We start from the raw sequence: 18,309 nt of genomic DNA on the forward strand, positions 1-18,309 counted from the left end.
AGGATTTCCACTTTTGTTAAGAATTTTAATTCTATCTTTTTAATTTGATAATTTTCAATCAAAATTAATTTTTAAATTTCTAATTTTGATTATTATTATATTTTATTTTTATAATAAAAATATCTATATTAATTTATTGTGAACATTTAATAAAATCAATTTAATTTTTAATTAAAATGAAATATATTCAAATTATAAAACCTTCTCAATTATATTTTAAAGACATGCCCATTTATTTTTTATTACAAGTGAACTTATCTCGTGAGGGTATATATAGAAACAAAAAAAAATACTAATCAAATTTCATAATGTGTTATTTTTATTTTTACATAAAAAGATAAAATAAAATAGATAAAATAACATGAAAAAATAGATCTTTGCATATATTTTGGTCAATAGAAAATTGACACATAAAATAAGATATCTTATTATAAATATAAGATTTTATAAATAAAAATTAATTAATAAAATAATATCATATTACATTTTTTAATATGAAAACTCTTATAAATATTTATAAATAAAAGATCTCATGCTAGACAAAGAAAGGAGGAAGATTACTAGAGACAAAACTATTTCATGATAAACTTTTCAAGAAAAAAGAAAAAACTATTTCAAAAGCTTTCCAGCTTTTTTTCATTTTACGGTTGAAATCTAAAAAAGCAAACCTCTACTTAATGAAGCCTAAAAGAATACAAGTTCTAGACCCTTCTTTGCAAAATTCCAAAAAGTGAAATTGCGAGCCCTGTGTTTACCAAGGAAAGAACAATTATAATTTCTAAGTATATGAGAAGCTATTTCTACTTTGGCTACGTGTGCTGCATCACCATCATCATCATCGCTACTGTTGTGGGCAGTGATAAATTCATCCTTTCCTTCCTCTTCATGCAACCATTGTACACCAACGGTCCTTATTTGGAAAGCTGGACCATGTGGACGCACTGAAATACTCACGTCATCACCATTATCAAATGTAGGATCACGCTTGTGGCTTAGCGTTTGGATTTCACGAACATCACGCTTGTATCTCATAGGGAAGACAAAGGTTTGACAAAGCAAGGATCGACCACTGGTATTGTTTCTGATTTCAATATAAACATAACAATAGCCACGGTATGCTGACGTCACACAACTTATGAACAGATTAAAGCCACAAATCCGGTGCGCAGGAGGAGGTGAAGATATTTTGAATGAAAAGGTATCTACAAACTCATTCTGAATTAGCCATTTATCCCCTTCCTCCTCCTCATGAAACCCCCTTAATATCTCATCTTTATCAAATACAGATGCGACAGCGATGAATATGCCATCCAGAAATGCTATCTGTACCACCAAAACAATGTCTACAAAATGAGCAAAAGGAAAGTATTCAAATGTAGATTTCCAAAACAATAAAATGGGTGAGGGAGGACCTGAAATCTCGATGTCTGTATTTGAGCACTAACTGTTTCCATTATTCTGAACATGTGAGAGTCAAACTTTTGGATTAATTCTTGCTTTATCCGATCGTAATCACAGCCATCTACTTCAGTCCAAGTGTTTTTATTTGCAAGTTTTGGCAGTGAATAGCAAAAGGACACATCTAACGAATCCAAATGGGATGGAAGCCTTGGGAGTGACTGAAGCATCTTGCAATTTCTTATATATAGGTGTCTGAGTAGACCAAGATCCTTGATGCTTTCCGGAAGAAAACGAATTGGAGTTCCACTTAAATCTAGACTCTCCAAGAAGCGTGGCAGTGAAAACAAGGTAAATCTCAACATTTTCCTCGTTGAAAACCTAGAGGGAAAGAATAGCTTCAATGGAAGAGATGAAATGAATGATGTACTTGCAACAATTCCATCACTTTGAAGCAACTTGCGTCCCTGATGATGCTCTAGCTCCATATTCAGGCTGTTAAGATTTGAGCAACCATCTAAATCCAGCTCTTGAAGTGAATTCAATCTACTCATTTCTTCTGGAAGCTCCATAAGACTTGTACAATTTCTTAGATTTAAGATCAACAATCTTTGTAAATCACCAATAGATTCGTGAATTTGAACCAAACGGATGCAGTCTTCAAGTATTAGCTTTTCAAGGGCTGGGAGACCCGAGAAGTCTGGGGTTCTAATGAGATCACGAGAGTGACGAAGATCAAGAATTTTCAATTTTGGAAGAAACTGTGAAAATACATAAATTTAGTTGTTATCAATTGAAAACGAGAGAGATAACTATAAAGAGACTTGATACATACCGGTTTTCCCTTCCAAGCATCAACTAGACAACTTCTGGATAGATCAAGAACCACCAGCTTCTCCAAGCATACGTGATTTGGTATGGAGCTCAAAGACAATCCATGCCAACATAACCATATCAAATTCTTGGGAAAGTGCTCAAAACTTCCATGAAAATTAGTGTAGTTTAGTTGGAGAAATTTTACATCTGGCATCTTTCTAAAAGCATCCGTGCTGAGGATGGGAAACAAACTTGTTTGGCCAGTTTGTAATTTTCCCCCATTGGAAAAATTGGAAAGCCATTGTTGAAAGAAGTTAAGCCTGCGGCGCTTGCGACAAACCATTGAATCAGTACAGACAACTTCTGCATAATGATCTTCCATTAATGCATGCATATCAATGGTAAGGCCACATAATTTTTCAGCATCCTGCATAATAATATTAAAAGTACATGAGAAAGGAAAGTAGATGAATGAATATGTCAAGGCACCACAAACCATATAAGTAGACATTTAAAAAAATTGAGCTACTTACAGTAGTTCCTTTCAAAACTGTAAAAGCATCCCCATGATGCCATATTCTTTGACATTTGGGTGATTCTTGACGAGCAATTTCCCTACCCATATCTCTTACTAGTTGATGCATCCACAACCTTTTATCATTGTTGATTTCAACAAGACATCTATCGATGAGATTGTCAATCCCAAATCATCCACGTCCATTCCATTGAAGAAACATGCGATATCAAGGAATAAGTTCTTCGGATAATCACCATCAAGAAAGTCGTAACTTATTCGAAGAACCTTTTGAACTTCAAAATTAGGAATCACTTTCAATTGTTGTAATGCGCTTTCCCATATTTCTCTTTCTTTTCCGGACAATGAGGAGCCAATAACTCGAAGAGCTAATGGAAGTCCATTACAATGACGTACTATTCTCCAAGAGTCTTCTACAAAACCATCAACAGGGTCAGCTTGTCCAAAGGCATTCCAACTGAAAAGCTCAAAAGATTTTTCAATATCTAGCGGTTGGACTTTGCACCGGACCCACTCAATATCATTAGCTGAAAACAGACCCTTATTTCTGGTTGTTATAATTATTTTACTTCCTTTACAAAGCCAATTTTGCATGCCAACGATTTTTATTGAATCTGTCCCTTTGGTCCACATCATCTAGAACAATAAGAGTTCTTCTGCAACATAAGGCATCCTTAATCTTCAGAATTCCTTCATCTTCATCATTTATCTCATCAACAGTCTTTTTTAGAATGTCAGAAAGAAGTTGCCTTTGTAGGCAAACTATATCCTTTGACCTAAAATTTGACAGGAAGCTCTTTCCTTCAAATTTATAATAGTTTTGGTTATAAACACTCTTAGCTATGACTGTCTTTCCAACTCCACCAATTCCATAGAGTAAAGCAATGGCAGCACCATGGGATCCATCTTGCAACCATGAGTTGATATCTTGTACTAGAGGATCTCTTCCAATGAAATGAGGGGGTACATGAAACATTTTTTGATCCAAATTCATTAAGACCTTCTCCACAATAGATTGGACAAACGGTACCTCGTACCTACATCAAAAAGTAAAATACAATGTACGATAATTTGTAGTCTCTCTATAAGCAACAGAAATAAACAACATTTAGCTATGAAATTAAAGCAGGTTGTGTGTCAATGATTTGATAGTTTAAACCAAATCATGATTGGAAAAAAAAAAAAAAAAAAACAACGAAGAAATCAGTACACTTAACTGAAAGAAATTAAGAGTTCACGACCAGCATTCTAGTCTTATGCTATGTATAGTTTCATAAAGAGATACAACTTACCCATCTCCTAGAACCATTCCAGCTAAATCAGCCACTTCCTTTAAAGCAATCCTCCACCCATTCACCCGCTCCATTTCCTTGTTGAAGCTCTTTTCATGTTCCACAAATGCTGCAAAGAAGCTCCCTGTTTGACGTCCGACTTGGGATGGATCCACATCATAGAATACTGGCAAAACTATGCAGTTAGCATTCCTCTTACGTTCCATGATCATTACAAGTTCATCGAGGCACCATCTCGACGAAGCATAGTCTTTGGAGAACACAATTATCGATATTTTTGATTGTTGTATTGCCTTCTGGAGCTCGAAATCTATATTCTCTCCTCTCTGAATTTCATTATCATCTCTAAATATGTGAATCCCTGCTTGAACCAGGGCCGTGTAGAGGTGATCGGTAAAGTTCTTGCGGGTGTCTTCACCTCTAAAACTCAAGAACACTTGATATTTACAATTAGGAAACCGTGAAGAGTAGGATTCTTGATATTTCCCAGCAGCCATTTCGAGTCTAGTAATGATAAGACTTTTCAAAGACCTGAACAAAATAAAACAGTTTTCAAGATCGACAGCACACCAATAAGCTGAAGTGTTCATATATTATTATCCTACTTTATCTTTAAAATATCTGTACACATGATAAATCTCTATGCTGAACCAACAAAATCGGTTGATGAGATCATCAATAATTAGTTTCTAACAGTGAATTAATTTAAGTGATTCTCAGTTACAGCAGAGTTACATTCCACAATATAACATAATACTAAAAGAGATAAGAGAGAGAGAGTACCTGTAATCTTCACTTTCCCTTCGCTGATGCTCTCTTGTTAGTTCATCAATTTTCTGCTTTTAAGATCTGAACAAAAAAAAAAAAAAAAAAAAGAGTTTCAGGATTGATGTCGAGAGTTCAAGATCGACAGCACACCAATAAGCTGAAGTGTTCATATATTATTATCTTACTTTATCTTTAAAACAGTTTTCAAGTTATTTCCCAGCAATCAAATCCTCCATGCCCTTTCAGAAAAATAACTGTACATATGATAAATCTCTATGCTGAACCAACGAAATGGGTTGATGAGATCATCAATAATTAGTTTCTAACAGTGAATTAATTTAAGTGATTCTAAAAGAGACAAGAGAGAGAGAGTACCTGTAATCTTTACTGCAGAACAAAATGTTATTTTGTAGAGTTTAATTGATAAAATAATATTTTAAATAGTATAAATATAATATTTTAAATTTTTTAATAAGTTTGATGATATTTTTTTTATATGGTTATATTTAATTGGTTTATTTTTTTTGTTGTCTCATTCTGTTGGTTTTGATGTTTTTAAAAGATATGTAAGAATAATATTTGTGGAAAAGAAAAAAAATTTATTTAATATTTGTTTTTAAATATATAAAATAAACATAAAAAAAACTAAAATAATATTACGTGGGAGATGCTATAAAGTCAGCCTTAGAAGTCGCTGTGGTATAATTACCAAAAGGGACATTAGACACCCACACAACACACAATCCCTCCAATCAACTCACACGGTTCTTCTTACTTCACCCACCAGTAAGAAAACGGCACGTGGAGGATAAGGCTCTCCATATCTGAGTTGGAAAGTTTTACTAGGGCCTGTAATTCTTGTTGCGTCATTTGAATCTGCTGAAAGTAAAGTAGATTTATGAAGAATTAATTGAAAAACAAAGAAATTGGTTAAATTAAATAAATTAGTCAACTAGTATATTTTTTTTTATTAGTATTTCATTTAAATAATTCAATTTCTTGTTTATTTAGAATTTGAGATTTTATGGAATTTGAGGTGTTTAATGGTTTGTTCTCATATATAAAAAACTCGTGAATTAGATTTTTTATAAATAAAATTTAAATTTAAATTAAAAAAAATATTAGCTTAACTAAATCTTGCTAACTCCCAGTGAAATTGAATTATATCAACATCAAATAATTATTTTTAAAACAAAACGTAAAATAATCTTATTTTTTATAAAATAACTGACTTAAGTTAATTATTATTATTTTTATAAAATAATTGATTTAAGTTAATTGAATAATGTAGTTACCAAAATTTATTTTAAAAACGTGTTTAGAAGTATGATAGCGGTTTTTTTTTAAAGTATTTTTTATTCATATTAAAATAACTTTTTTTATTTTTAAAAAATTATTTTTGACATCAATACATTAAAATAATATAAAAAAATAAAAAATATATTAATTTAAAATAAAAAAAAATTAACTTTTTAAAAAACACTTCCAACACATAGAGCACACCTTATATTTGTAATCGGAATGTCTAGGCATGAATTTTCCATGGCTAATGCATGGAATTGATAGCTATATATTGAAGTAATAATCAAGTTAGAAAATAAACTCCAGAAGTTGATGGCTATTGACATCATTTCGGCCAAAAATTCTATCGAAAAATTAAGGGGTAAGAAACCCAGACTCTACCCCTTCGTATTGTTTCTGATTTCAAGAAAACCAAGACGATAAGGATTGCATACTGACATGGCAGAATACCATGTGAATAGATCAAAGCCACATATCCGGTGCGTAGCAGGTGAGGATATTTTGAATGACAAGTACTCTACAAACTCTTTCTAAAGTAGCCACTCCTGTTCTTCCTCCTCTTGAAACCACATTAACATCTCATTTTCATCATATTCAAGGACAATGTTGAATCTGTTGCCCTAAAGTTGTATCTATTCCATCAAAGCAGAACTTATAAAATGAGCAACGGAGATCAAGAATTTTAAATTTTGGAAGAGACTCTGAAAACACTTGAAATCAGTTGTTGTCCAAGAGAGATAGCTGTATAGAGAGACTAGATACAGAGCATGCCTTTGCAAGCAACAATTATAACGTGGCTGCGGGTGAGGTTCACCCACAGCCACGCAAATTTTTGTTTGGTAACAAAATAAAACCTGCTTTTTACTGGTAGGCCCCGCTTAATTTTAAATTGAAACACAGGTTTTGGAGAAGCAGCAAAATCCTGAAGAAAATGCTCCACTGTTCCCTAAACTTAAATCAGAGTTTTTTTTTTTTTTCAAAAACCAAGAAAAGTTTACACTGCACAGTGTGAGTGAATTTTAATTCACTCGCACTGTTCCCTAAACTTAAATCAGAGTTTGTTTTTTTTTTTTGAAAAAATCAGTGCAATTAAAAAAAACTAGTGATTTCACTCACACTATTCATGTAAACGTGAACACTATTTTTTTTAAAAAAAAATAGTTTAAGGTGAATTAAATTTACTTATACTGTAATCTCAATTTTATTCCTGATAATATTTTACCTAATTTTATTACTTGCTCAAAAAATCATGAAAACTGTAGTTTTTGTCAAATAAATTTTGTACGTAATGAAATTGTAATTTTTTTTAAAAAAAATTGAGTTTTAGTTGAAAAACTAGTATTTAATATTATTTAATAACACTACATATATTAGAAGGATATAGCATGATGACGTAGCATTTGTGGAATTTGATCACAATTCCAATTATGTTCTTGTCGTGTCAGACCCAGTTAAAAAAAATTCAGTTTTTATTTTTATTTTTATTTTGTTTTATTCAAAAAATTAGAAGGAGATCACTTGATGAAGTAACAAAAAATTCAGTTTTTATTGTTGTGTGCTTAAGAAATCATGAAAAATATAGTTATTTATTTCATGATGTAATAATGGTAGTTAAATCTACAATATTTAAATTAAAAGTATTTTTTAATTATTTTATAACCTCAATTTGAAAAGCATTTTTTTAACCAAACACATTAAACTACTTTTTGTTCAACCTCAATATCAACTACAGTTTTAACCAAACATATATTTTTTCAAACCAACCTCAACTAAAAGTACTTTTTATAAAAACAACTTTTTTAAAACCACAACCACAACAGCAACCACAATACCAAACACACCCTTAGACTAGTTCTGAGTTAGATTAAGAGCCACAAGCTTCTCCAAGTAGAAGTGCTTTGGTTTGGATCTTGTAATAACCCAACGTTTTTTTTTAATTTTTTTTTATCATTATTTTCCTTGAAAAATGATAATAAAAAAAATGATGATGAAAAAAACAAATAAAAAAATAAAATAAAGAAGAACATATATATATAAAATAAAAAAACAGAAGAGAGAAACAAGGGATGACAGAGAAGAGATTGAAGAGAAAAACAGAGAGAAAGAACGAACATCAGTGAAAAACTAAAGGGACGCCCTTGTCTTCTTCTTCGGTGGCAGCTCCAAAAGCTCCATTTTCAGCAGCCACTGCTGTTATTGCTTGAGAAGACCTAAAAATACAGAGGGAAAAACTGGAAAAGGGAACAAACCAGGGGACTAAGGGAAAACCAAAAGAACCCGGGAAGGAAACAGAGGTAGAAACCCGGGGAGGACAAAGAAAAAAAAAACAGCCGAACAGAGGAGAGGGAGTGAAAGTAGGAAACACAGAATCCGCAGAGAAGAACAGAGCATATACGGGGAGACTAAAAGAAAAATAGAGAAAAACAAACACAGGCAAAGGTTGCACCGAGAGAAAGCAAAAGAAAAGAAAGAACCAGAGGAAAAGTAAACGAAAGGACGAACAGCACGCCATCGCCTTCTCCAATTTTGCAAAATAATTCACCAACACTGTGTATTAGAGATTTAATTACATGGCGACTGTAGGAAGTGTTTGTGAACAATTCACGCATGTTTGTGGGTAAAAACTGCCCACTAGACCTAACCTAAAAAAAATAAAAATAAAGATAAAAAAAAATAAAAACAAGTAAAATAAAATAAAATAAAATAAATGTATACATGCATACATAAAAAATAAATTTGGTTTATTGGTTTATTTACTGATAACAGAGTCATGAATAAAAATACTTATTTAAATTTATTTTATTATATTTTGTTATTATTATTTTCTAGCTACGTAATATTTACTAACGCCAGAGTTGAAAATATTTATAGTTGAATATTCATTGACACTAGAGTCGGGAATATTTGATAAGGGAATTTTTAGCATGTATATTTTCTGCTATTCATGCTTGATTTTTAAATATTTTGGATATGTTGCACAAGAAAATTAGAATTTTGAATCTCTTTTTGAACTATTGACCTCGTGGGAAATTAATGTGTTTTCAGATCTTAGGTTACTGAACAGGCAGAGCCAGGCAGTGAAACTGAATAGTGATTCATCATGTGCTGCAAAAAAGCTATACAATTTAGTTCCGGATGTTCGTAACCATTTTTAAATAGCTGAGATGAAGGTCTACGAAACATATGAAGGGCATATAACTCAGTTTTGTTGTTTCGAAGCCCAAAAAGCGAGTTGAAAAACAAGGATTGAACCAGCCCGAAATTCCTGCACTACAAAGACTGTTTCGGTTTATGGCCCTTATCTCAACGCTCAGATGTCCAAAAATTGCAAGATCAGTTTCGTTGGAAAGAAAATTTATTCTCTACAATTTTTCCAGAAATAGAGATCTTTGAATTCACACGTCTTCTACCTCAAATCGGGCTCGCAATGTCCGAGTAGGAAGGAATTTAATGCAGAAAAGGAAACTTTCCTCATTACCACAGGGGTAGAAAAGCCAGAATATAAAAGAAGAAAAAGGAGGAGAGAGGACAGAGAGAAACCCTACAACATAGAAAAGAAAAAGAGAGGAGGCGGCACCAAAGGGAAAAAAAGAAAGAACAAAGGCAAAAATATTGAAGACCGGGAGGACACCTATCTATTCCGCTGAAATTCTCTGCTTTTGAGTGATGTTCATCGTATCAAGTTTGTTTCTCTTTAATTTAACTATGGAGTAGACTTTTATTCTGGGATTTTTGATGTAACCTTAATATGAAATATGTGAACAATTTCTTCGATTGAATTATTACATTAAGATGTTGAGTATTTCATTCTATGTGTAATGCTTGCGTGTGTTTGGCCAACATTTGCATGATTTAAGAATTCAATTTAAAACTGAGAAGTAATAATTGTGTTAGCTATTGTTTGAAATACCTTAAGAAATCTATAGGATAGAGATATCCTAAGAAACTTTTGTAATCGTTACAGGTTTTACAGTACTTAATAAATTTCGACAGGTTCAGAACTTTCGTAGAGTATATGAAATTTGTTTGTCGAAATAATTTATTGATGCTCGAGAGAGATTAATATTTACATTAGAAAAACCTGATTATCAACATTAGGAGTAATTAATTTAATCGAGAAAGTTCACATAGGCATAGTTACGGTAAGTCAGAAATCCTAGAACCAGTACAATTGAATTCATTTAATATTTAATCAATTAGTTGTTACTTTTTAATCATTAATTTTTTGTTTCATAAACTATCTCATTCGATTCCTCAAATAGATCATAATTTAAAAGACTTTGGTAATTAGTAGTAACTTTTACAAATCCTCGAGAGGACGATACTCTAACTCATCACTTTATTACTTGTTACGATTTGTGCACTTGCAAATCAACCAACAAGTTTTTTGGTGCCGTTGCCCGGGGATTTTAGATAAAAATTACTAATAATATCAATATAAATTAAATTTGATCTAATTTGATTGCCTTTTGTCTTTAGCTCTTTAGGTGTGTTGTCTAGTGCATGAGAAGCAACAAAAACCAGTCGTTGCTACCTTATAATCCTGAGATTGAGAGAACTGCAAGGGGATTAAGAAAGAAAACGCGAGAGACTCAAAACAGTTCAGACATCATGGCAGACAATGAAAATCCTGAGCAAGATACACGGGCATTGAGAGATTTTGCTCTCCCACAGGTGACAGGAATCCATTCTGTTATCAGGAAACCAAGGATTGAGGCCAATAATTTTGAGATCAAACCAGCAATACTGCAGATGATTCAGACCTCAGTTCAGTTTTATGGGTTGCCAAGTGATGATCCTAACGCCCATATTGCAAGTTTCTTGGAAATTTGCAACAGATTTAAGCATAATGGCGTTACTGATGATGCCATTCGCCTCAGACTGTTTCCATTTTCTCTACGAGATAGAGCGAAGAACTGGTTAAACTCCATGCCTACAGATTCAGTTATCAGCTGGGAAGATTTAGCTCAGAAATTCCTTGCTAAATTTTTTCCACCAGCCAAGACAACAAAAATGCGCATTGAGATAGCTAACTTCGCCCAACTTGAGAGTGAACCATTGTATGAGACACGGGAGAGATACAAGGATTTGCTCAGGCGATGCCCTCACCATGGACTATCGAAGTGGATGCAGGTGCAGAATTTTTACAATGGATTGAATGCCTCCACAAGAACACTAATTGATACAACTTCAGGAGGAGCTTTTATGAGTAAGTCACAGGATGATGCTTATAACTTATTGGAAGAAATGGCTATGAACAATTACCAATGGCCAAATGAAAGAAGCATACAAAAGAAGACTGTTGGGGTGCACGAAATTGATGCAATCACGGCATTAACAGCTCAAGTCCATTCACTAACTCAGCAACTGAAAACCACTCAACTGTCAGCAAATGCCATCCATACAAGATTAGAATTGCAATTAAATTCTACAAATACTATATTATTAAGCAATCTCCTTCAAAATTTTCAAATAAAACATAATCAAAAAAAGAAAATACAGAAATACAAAAAGAGGAAAGGCACCACAAAGTTTATGAATCACTGGAAAAGTAGGACCCAAAAAATAGCACACCGACCACTTTTCTTTTCTTTGCATGTTGATGATGATGACACCAAGCATTCAATATTCGCAAGTGGTTGAAGGAAACTCGAATGTGGTATCTATTTAGTTGTTTGTTTTTAATTATCAGTACGGAACCAAAACACGGCAAGAAGCATGAAAAAAATTGATCATCACAACCTACGGTTCAACCTTATTTTTTAATAGGTCCCATAAGCCAAACCACAGTTACTATTTATAACCAAACACTAGTTTTATAAGTTTTTTTTTTTAAAAAAAGCAGTAGCTACAGCTTAGCCAAACGTGTGTTTGGTATTGTGTTTTGGAAGTGTTTTTTTTTTTAAAATTAAAATTATTTTATTTTTTTTATTTCAAATTAATATATTTTTGATGTTTTCAGATCATTTTGATATAACTGATATCAAAAATAATTTTTTAAAAAATAAAAAATATATTTTAATGTTTTTTTGAAAGAAAAATACTTTGAAAAGCAACTACTACCACGCTTCCAAATACGCTCTAATAAATTCCGAGTAATTGCGTTGTCCAATTAACTCAAGTTAATTATTTTATTTTTTGTTTTAAAAATAATTATTTGATGTTCATCCGATTCAATTTCATCAAGTTAGCAAGATTTAGTTAAATTAATATTTTTTTTATTTAAATTTAAATTTTATTTATAAAAAATCTAATTCACGAGTTTTTTATATATGAGAACAAACCATTAAACACCTCAATTCCATCGTATTCATACCTGCCATCCAATGATTCAATATTTCAGACGAAGTCTACTACTGGGCCCAAGACATGGGCGAATGGTTTTAAAATTGAGAGAGAAAGGGTGGATTGTAATTTTAAGATAAGTCATCCCTACAAGTCCACTCTCTCTATCCATGGAAAATTTTGGTGCCGGGAATTGATGGCTATATATTGACATCGTGAAGTAAGAATCAAGTTAGAAAAATAACTCCAGAAGTTGATGGCTATTCACATCAATTTCTGTTTCTCTCTTTTCTCTCAAATCTTTTGCTTCGTGGTTGGTATTACTGCATATATTCCTTTAACAATTTTTTGCAATTTCTTAAAGTCAGGGCTCTGAGTAGACCAAGATTGACAGCACACCAATAAGCTCAAGTATTTATAGGGGTCATCAAAAAACCGATAAACCAAGTAAATCGAGAAAATCAAAAAAACATTAACCGAAAAAACCGAATTGAAAATATTTTTTGATTAAACTTGTCACACCCTCTTTACAAAAAATTTATAAAGGCACGACATCGGCTGGCGATTTTCGTTGTGTTCTAAGGATTTGGTTCTTTGGAGTCGCCACCTAGTATTTGGTCACTAGGAACCCTAACTGGTCTTTCAGAGATTCTAAGGCAAGGGACTGGTTGCGTAAAGGGAAGGTACTAGCACCCCTAATACGCCCTACCTAAGGTAAGCTGCTTGGTGCTTGGTTTGCTCTATAGTCTATGGTGTTGGTGTTTTCTAATCCCGTCAACTCGTAAATCGCAAGGAAAAGAGAATAAAAAGAACGAAGAAAATTTCACAATTTCTAAAAAAAAATTACTTTTCACGGCTCGTAAACCGTGGAGAAAAAAATAATTTTGAAATATTCTCGATTGCAGCCAAAGCTTCTTTCAAACATGTGCGTTGATTTATTACTCCCGATAATATTTTTGGATGTTCGTCCTTTTAAGGATTTCTTCATCCAAACATTAGCGGTGAACAATAATCACAACTTCTCCTCCCAAAATAAGATTTTATAGTTTTTTGGAATATTGGCCAATACCCTTTGGAGTTTTACAAACGGGTTGTAAAATCCACAAATGCAAAAAATGATTTTTGTGTTTAAGAAATCTATGCGAAAACACATTTTCAAAGCTTCCAATATTTTTTTATAAAAAGAACATTCAAAAACATGCTAGTGTATTGGCCGTATGCATGAAAACAAAACATTTTTTTTTTTTACGAAAACAGGTGTTTTTTTAAATACTGAAATTATATCCCCATAGTTAAAAAAAAAACAAATCAATATATACCAAGAACAACAATATATTTTTTTTTTACTTTTCAAAAATTTTTATTTTTTTATATTTTTTTTTATTTTTTAGAAAAAAAAAACATATATACACACACATGCATAATATAATAATATAATAATATAATATAATATATTAAATGGGCTGGGACGGCCCAATTAATTGGGCCGAACTCCAGCCCCAAAAGACGTTGGGCCGGACTCGGCCCAACAGTGTCTTGTCTTCTGGGCCGGACCGGCCCAGACCCGCAATCTGGGCCAGACCGGCCCGGACCCAAATCATTGGGCCAGACCCTGTCTGGCCCAAAAGAAAAAAAAGAAATGAACGGGGGGGAATTATTTTCCCCCCCGTGCCTCCTGCATGCAGAAACGATTCTGCATGCAGGGGGCAAGAAATAAAACAAGATAAAAAAAAAGGTGCAGGGGAGGAGGCGTACCTGGCGCGGCAGAGACGATGGCTGGCTGGCGGTGCTGCGGTGGAGGCGGTGGCAGTGACCTACTCCTGTCGACTCCTCACGGCGAATTCCAAGTGGTCCGGCGACGTCCTCTCGGTTCGTTTGCTTGGTTTCGGTTTTCTCACTTCCCTTCTGGTTTCAAACCTTCCCTTTGCTTTCGGTTTTCTTGGGTTTTTTGGTAACTCTCTCCTCTGTTATGGTGTTTCTCTCTCTTCCTCTCTCTCTCAAACCGTCTCGGTTTTTGTTGTTTTTTTTTCCAGTCACTCCATCGGTCCTCTCCCCCTTCTCACTCTGCTTCTTCTCTATTTATAGGCAATATCGGGGCATGCATGGGGGAACAAGGCGTGCTGGTCGGCAGGCGCCGCTGCCAAGGTGCTTCTCTCGGGTTCGGTGGCGCGGCGGGTGGTCGGCCAGCGGCTTCGGCTTCGGGGGTCCCAAAGTGTGGGGCGTCGGGCCATGGCACGTGAGGAGAGAGGCGGGGACAAAAACCCCCGGTTTTCCTCTCCTCTGCTACGCCTGCGGGGGGAAGAAGAAGAGAAACAGTGCCGTTCAAAACGGCACCGTTTGGTCCTTTTTTTTTTTTTTTTTTTTTTTTTTTTTTAAAACGCATGAAACGGCGTCGTTTTGGAGAAAACGCGCCGTTCATTTAAATTTGGCGCCAGAAAATGCGCCAACGTTCACATCAGTCCCCCAATTATTTTTTGTTCCTTTCAATTACGTCCCTGACAATTTCGGTCTTGTCCGCCAAGTTGGCCGCCTTTTCCACTTTGGTCCTTGGCCTCTAAATTATGCAATTTAGCCCTTAATTGATCAATAAACTTCCAATTTCTTCAATTAGGCCCCTCAATCAACTCCAAACAGCCCCCCTATCTTTGCGCCTTTTCCAAATTGGTCCCTGGTTTCGGATTTTCACAATTAAAACCCCTAATTGGCCATTAAACTTCAATATTTATGCAATTAAACCCCTGATTTGACTTAATAAATTCCTAAAAATCATAATTTGGCCCCAGGACTTTTAATTTCTTCAATTTAAAGCCCAAATTGACTTAAAAAATCAATTTTCTTGCAATCAAATCCCCTATAAATCCAATAAAAAAACAATTAAACCATAAACATCCAAATTTGGGCTTCCCTCCTCAAAATTTCAAAATTTTCTTCTCAATAGGGTTCTCATCCTTCAAGAATATTTTTGTCAAAAATCCAATCTTTGTATCTTTATACTCCTTGACCAATTTTTCTGACCATTTTCCGAGCGCTTCTGCCTCTTGTCATTTTTCTAACCTTCTTTGGCTATCTATTTTATTTTTTTACGGGGACCCAAAAATGGGTTACAACAGGTGCCCCCTCTTTATAGAGCTTACGGAGCGAAGGTTTTGCGCAGTAAGTTTTATAAAGATAGTCCCAACTAAACTCCCGAAAACTGATCTGGTCGAAGCTGGATCGATCTGAAACTCTTTCTTTACAACAATCCTCTTCGGCCATCGGAATCCCATCTGGAAATTCCCTTTAAAAAAAAATGAAATATGAGGTCCCTTCTGGCGACCCCTTTTTGAAAAATATCGAAATGCGAGATCCCTTCTGGCGATCTCCTTTAATCAAACTTATAATCCATCTGGGATTCCTATTAACAAAACATGAAGTATGACGTCCCATCCGGCGACCTCCCAAAATAGTGAAATGCGAAACCCCTTCTGGCGATTTCAAACAACCTGGAATCCCATCTGGCGATTCCTTTTAACCAACATTAAGTGTGAGGTCCCATCTGGCGACCTCCACAATAGTGAAACACGAGATCCCTTCTGGCGATCTCAAACAACCTGGAATCCCATCTGGCGACTCCTTTTAACCAATGTGAAGTGTGAGGTCCCATCTGGCGACCTCCACAATAGTGGAACACGAGATCCCTTCTGGCGATCTCAAACAACCTGGAATCCCATCTGGCGACTCCTTTTAACCAATGTGAAGTGTGAGGTCCCATCTGGCGACCTCCACAATAGTGGAACACGAGATCCCTTCTGGCGATCTCAAACAACCTGGAATCCCATCTGGCGACTCCTTTTAACCAATGTGAAGTGTGAGGTCCCATCTGGCGACCTCCATAATAGTGAAACACGAGATCTCTTCTGGCGATCTCAAGCAACCTGGAATCCCATCTGGCGATTCCTTTTAACCAACATGAAATACGAGATCCCATCTGGCGACCTCCAAATAGTGAAACACGAGATCCCTCCTGGCGATCTCAAACAACATGGAATCCCATCTGGCGATTCCCTTTTATTCAAAGCTGAAATATGAGGTCCCTTCTGGCGATCTTCATCGAAAAACGAGATCCCTTCTTGCGATCTCTTTTAACCAAACAACTTGGAATCTCATCTGACGATTCCCTTTTACCAATTGCTATCGATGTCGTTCTTCCTGTTGGCAGGGTCTGAAAAATATTATCTTCTCTTCTTTCTGTTCTAGACTCAACTCAATAATTCTTTCTTCGTCCACAATCTCGTTAGAATGCACTAAGATCTCCTCCTGTAACGATAAAAAAAACATACGTGCAATGACTTTATGATTAGATGCAATGCATGCATTCGTACCTGGTTTTGAAACATAGGCCCCCCATCCTCTTTTCTATGTTCATGAGAACTTTCCTCGTAACATGAGCGTGCTTTTGAAGTCGTATGCCGGATTCATCTCTCGTGTTGCCTTTTTTCTTATCATATTCCTGGAGAAAAAGTATTTGACTTTCCTCAAGTAGCCCTTTTCTCAAAATGTAAGACTTGTTCTTGCTTTTATGTCATTGCTTTTGTCAAATGCTTTAGCTTGGTTTTCAAATCTATAGGCTTCCGTATAAAACATCTTGTATTGCCCCCAGTGTAGAGGTGTGATCCTAGTTTGAGCTTTTATATAGAGAAGAAATTCGTTCAGTCGATGCTAAACTTTTTAAATGAGTGAGGAGATGCACTGTTGGGATTAATGCAAAAAAGATTTGTTGTGAGATCAATGCATAAAAGGAAAGAAATCAATGGCCAAACTTTGCTTTATTAATTTAGGGAACTACATCAAGCGTAATATCTTTTTACAGAGTCAGAATTCACAGGCCGAGCTAGATCTTCTCCATCCATTCTAGCTAACTTCAACGCTCCTCCTGAGAATGCCTTTGTTACTACATAAGGACCCTCATAATTGGTGCCCATTTGCTTCGATCATCTCCTGGTAATGACAATATTTTCTTCAATACTAGATCCCCTTCTTGAAACAAACGCGGTCTAACCTTCTTATCATAACGCCTTAGCCATTCGTTTCTGATAAAGTTGGTGATGACATATTGCGGCCATCCTCTTCTCACTGATCAAGTTCAATTGCTCGTATCTCACTCTGGCCCACTCGGCCTCTTCTATCTCAGAATCTATTAACACTCTTAACGATGGGATTTCCACTTCCAAAGGCATCACTGCTCCATACCGTACACCAAAGAATATGGGGTAGTCCCTGTTGAGGTTCGAACTGGCGGTGCGATATGCATGGGCAAATGGTAACATCTCATGCCAATCCTTATAGGTGACTACCATTTTCTGAACAATCTTTTTGACATTCTTGTTAGCAGCTTCTACCCTGCCCATTCATCTTTGGTCTATATGGCGAAGAATTGGAATGCTTGATTTTCCATTTAGTGCAGAGCTCTATTATCATCTTGCCGTTGAAATTCTGGGCATTATCCGTTATAATCTGTTCTGGGGACCATACCGACATATCAAATCTCTCTCAAATAAATTTCTTCAACCACTTTTTTGTGTCACATGAGCAAATGACCCGGCTTCTACCCATTTTGTGAAGTAGTCAATAGCCACGAGGATAAATCTATGACCATTGCTCGCTTTTGGGTTTACAGGTCCAATCACATCAATTCCCCACAATCGCGAAAGGCCATGGAGATGTTAAGTTAAACAGAGGAGAGCTGGTGGCATATTGACCTTATCACTGTAAATTTGACATTTGTGACATTTTCTGACATAGTCGATACAATCTTTTTCTAGTGTTATCCAAAAATAACCAGCCTTTGGATTTTCCTTGCCATCATGTGCCCGCTAGCATGGGTTGAGCAAATCCCTCATGGACTCTGTTAATGCCTTCTAGCATCTGCCTCCT

At 35.1% G+C, this 18,309-nt stretch overlaps 1 non-coding gene and 1 pseudogene across 1 annotated transcript; both read right to left on the reverse strand.

Annotated features, from left to right (window-relative positions):
• Window positions 1-621: 621 nt before the first annotated feature.
• Window positions 622-4,817, reverse strand: LOC118038237 (disease resistance protein RPV1-like; annotated as a pseudogene).
• Window positions 4,818-11,124: 6,307 nt separating this feature from the next.
• Window positions 11,125-11,228, reverse strand: LOC118038241 (small nucleolar RNA R71). The gene has a single exon (XR_004685733.1). It is a non-coding gene; the product is annotated as a small nucleolar RNA R71 (small nucleolar RNA).
• Window positions 11,229-18,309: the final 7,081 nt, after the last annotated feature.

The sequence above is a fragment of the Populus alba genome, chromosome 11 (assembly GCF_005239225.2).
Source record: "Populus alba chromosome 11, ASM523922v2, whole genome shotgun sequence".
NCBI classification, from domain to species: Eukaryota; Viridiplantae; Streptophyta; class Magnoliopsida; order Malpighiales; family Salicaceae; genus Populus; species Populus alba.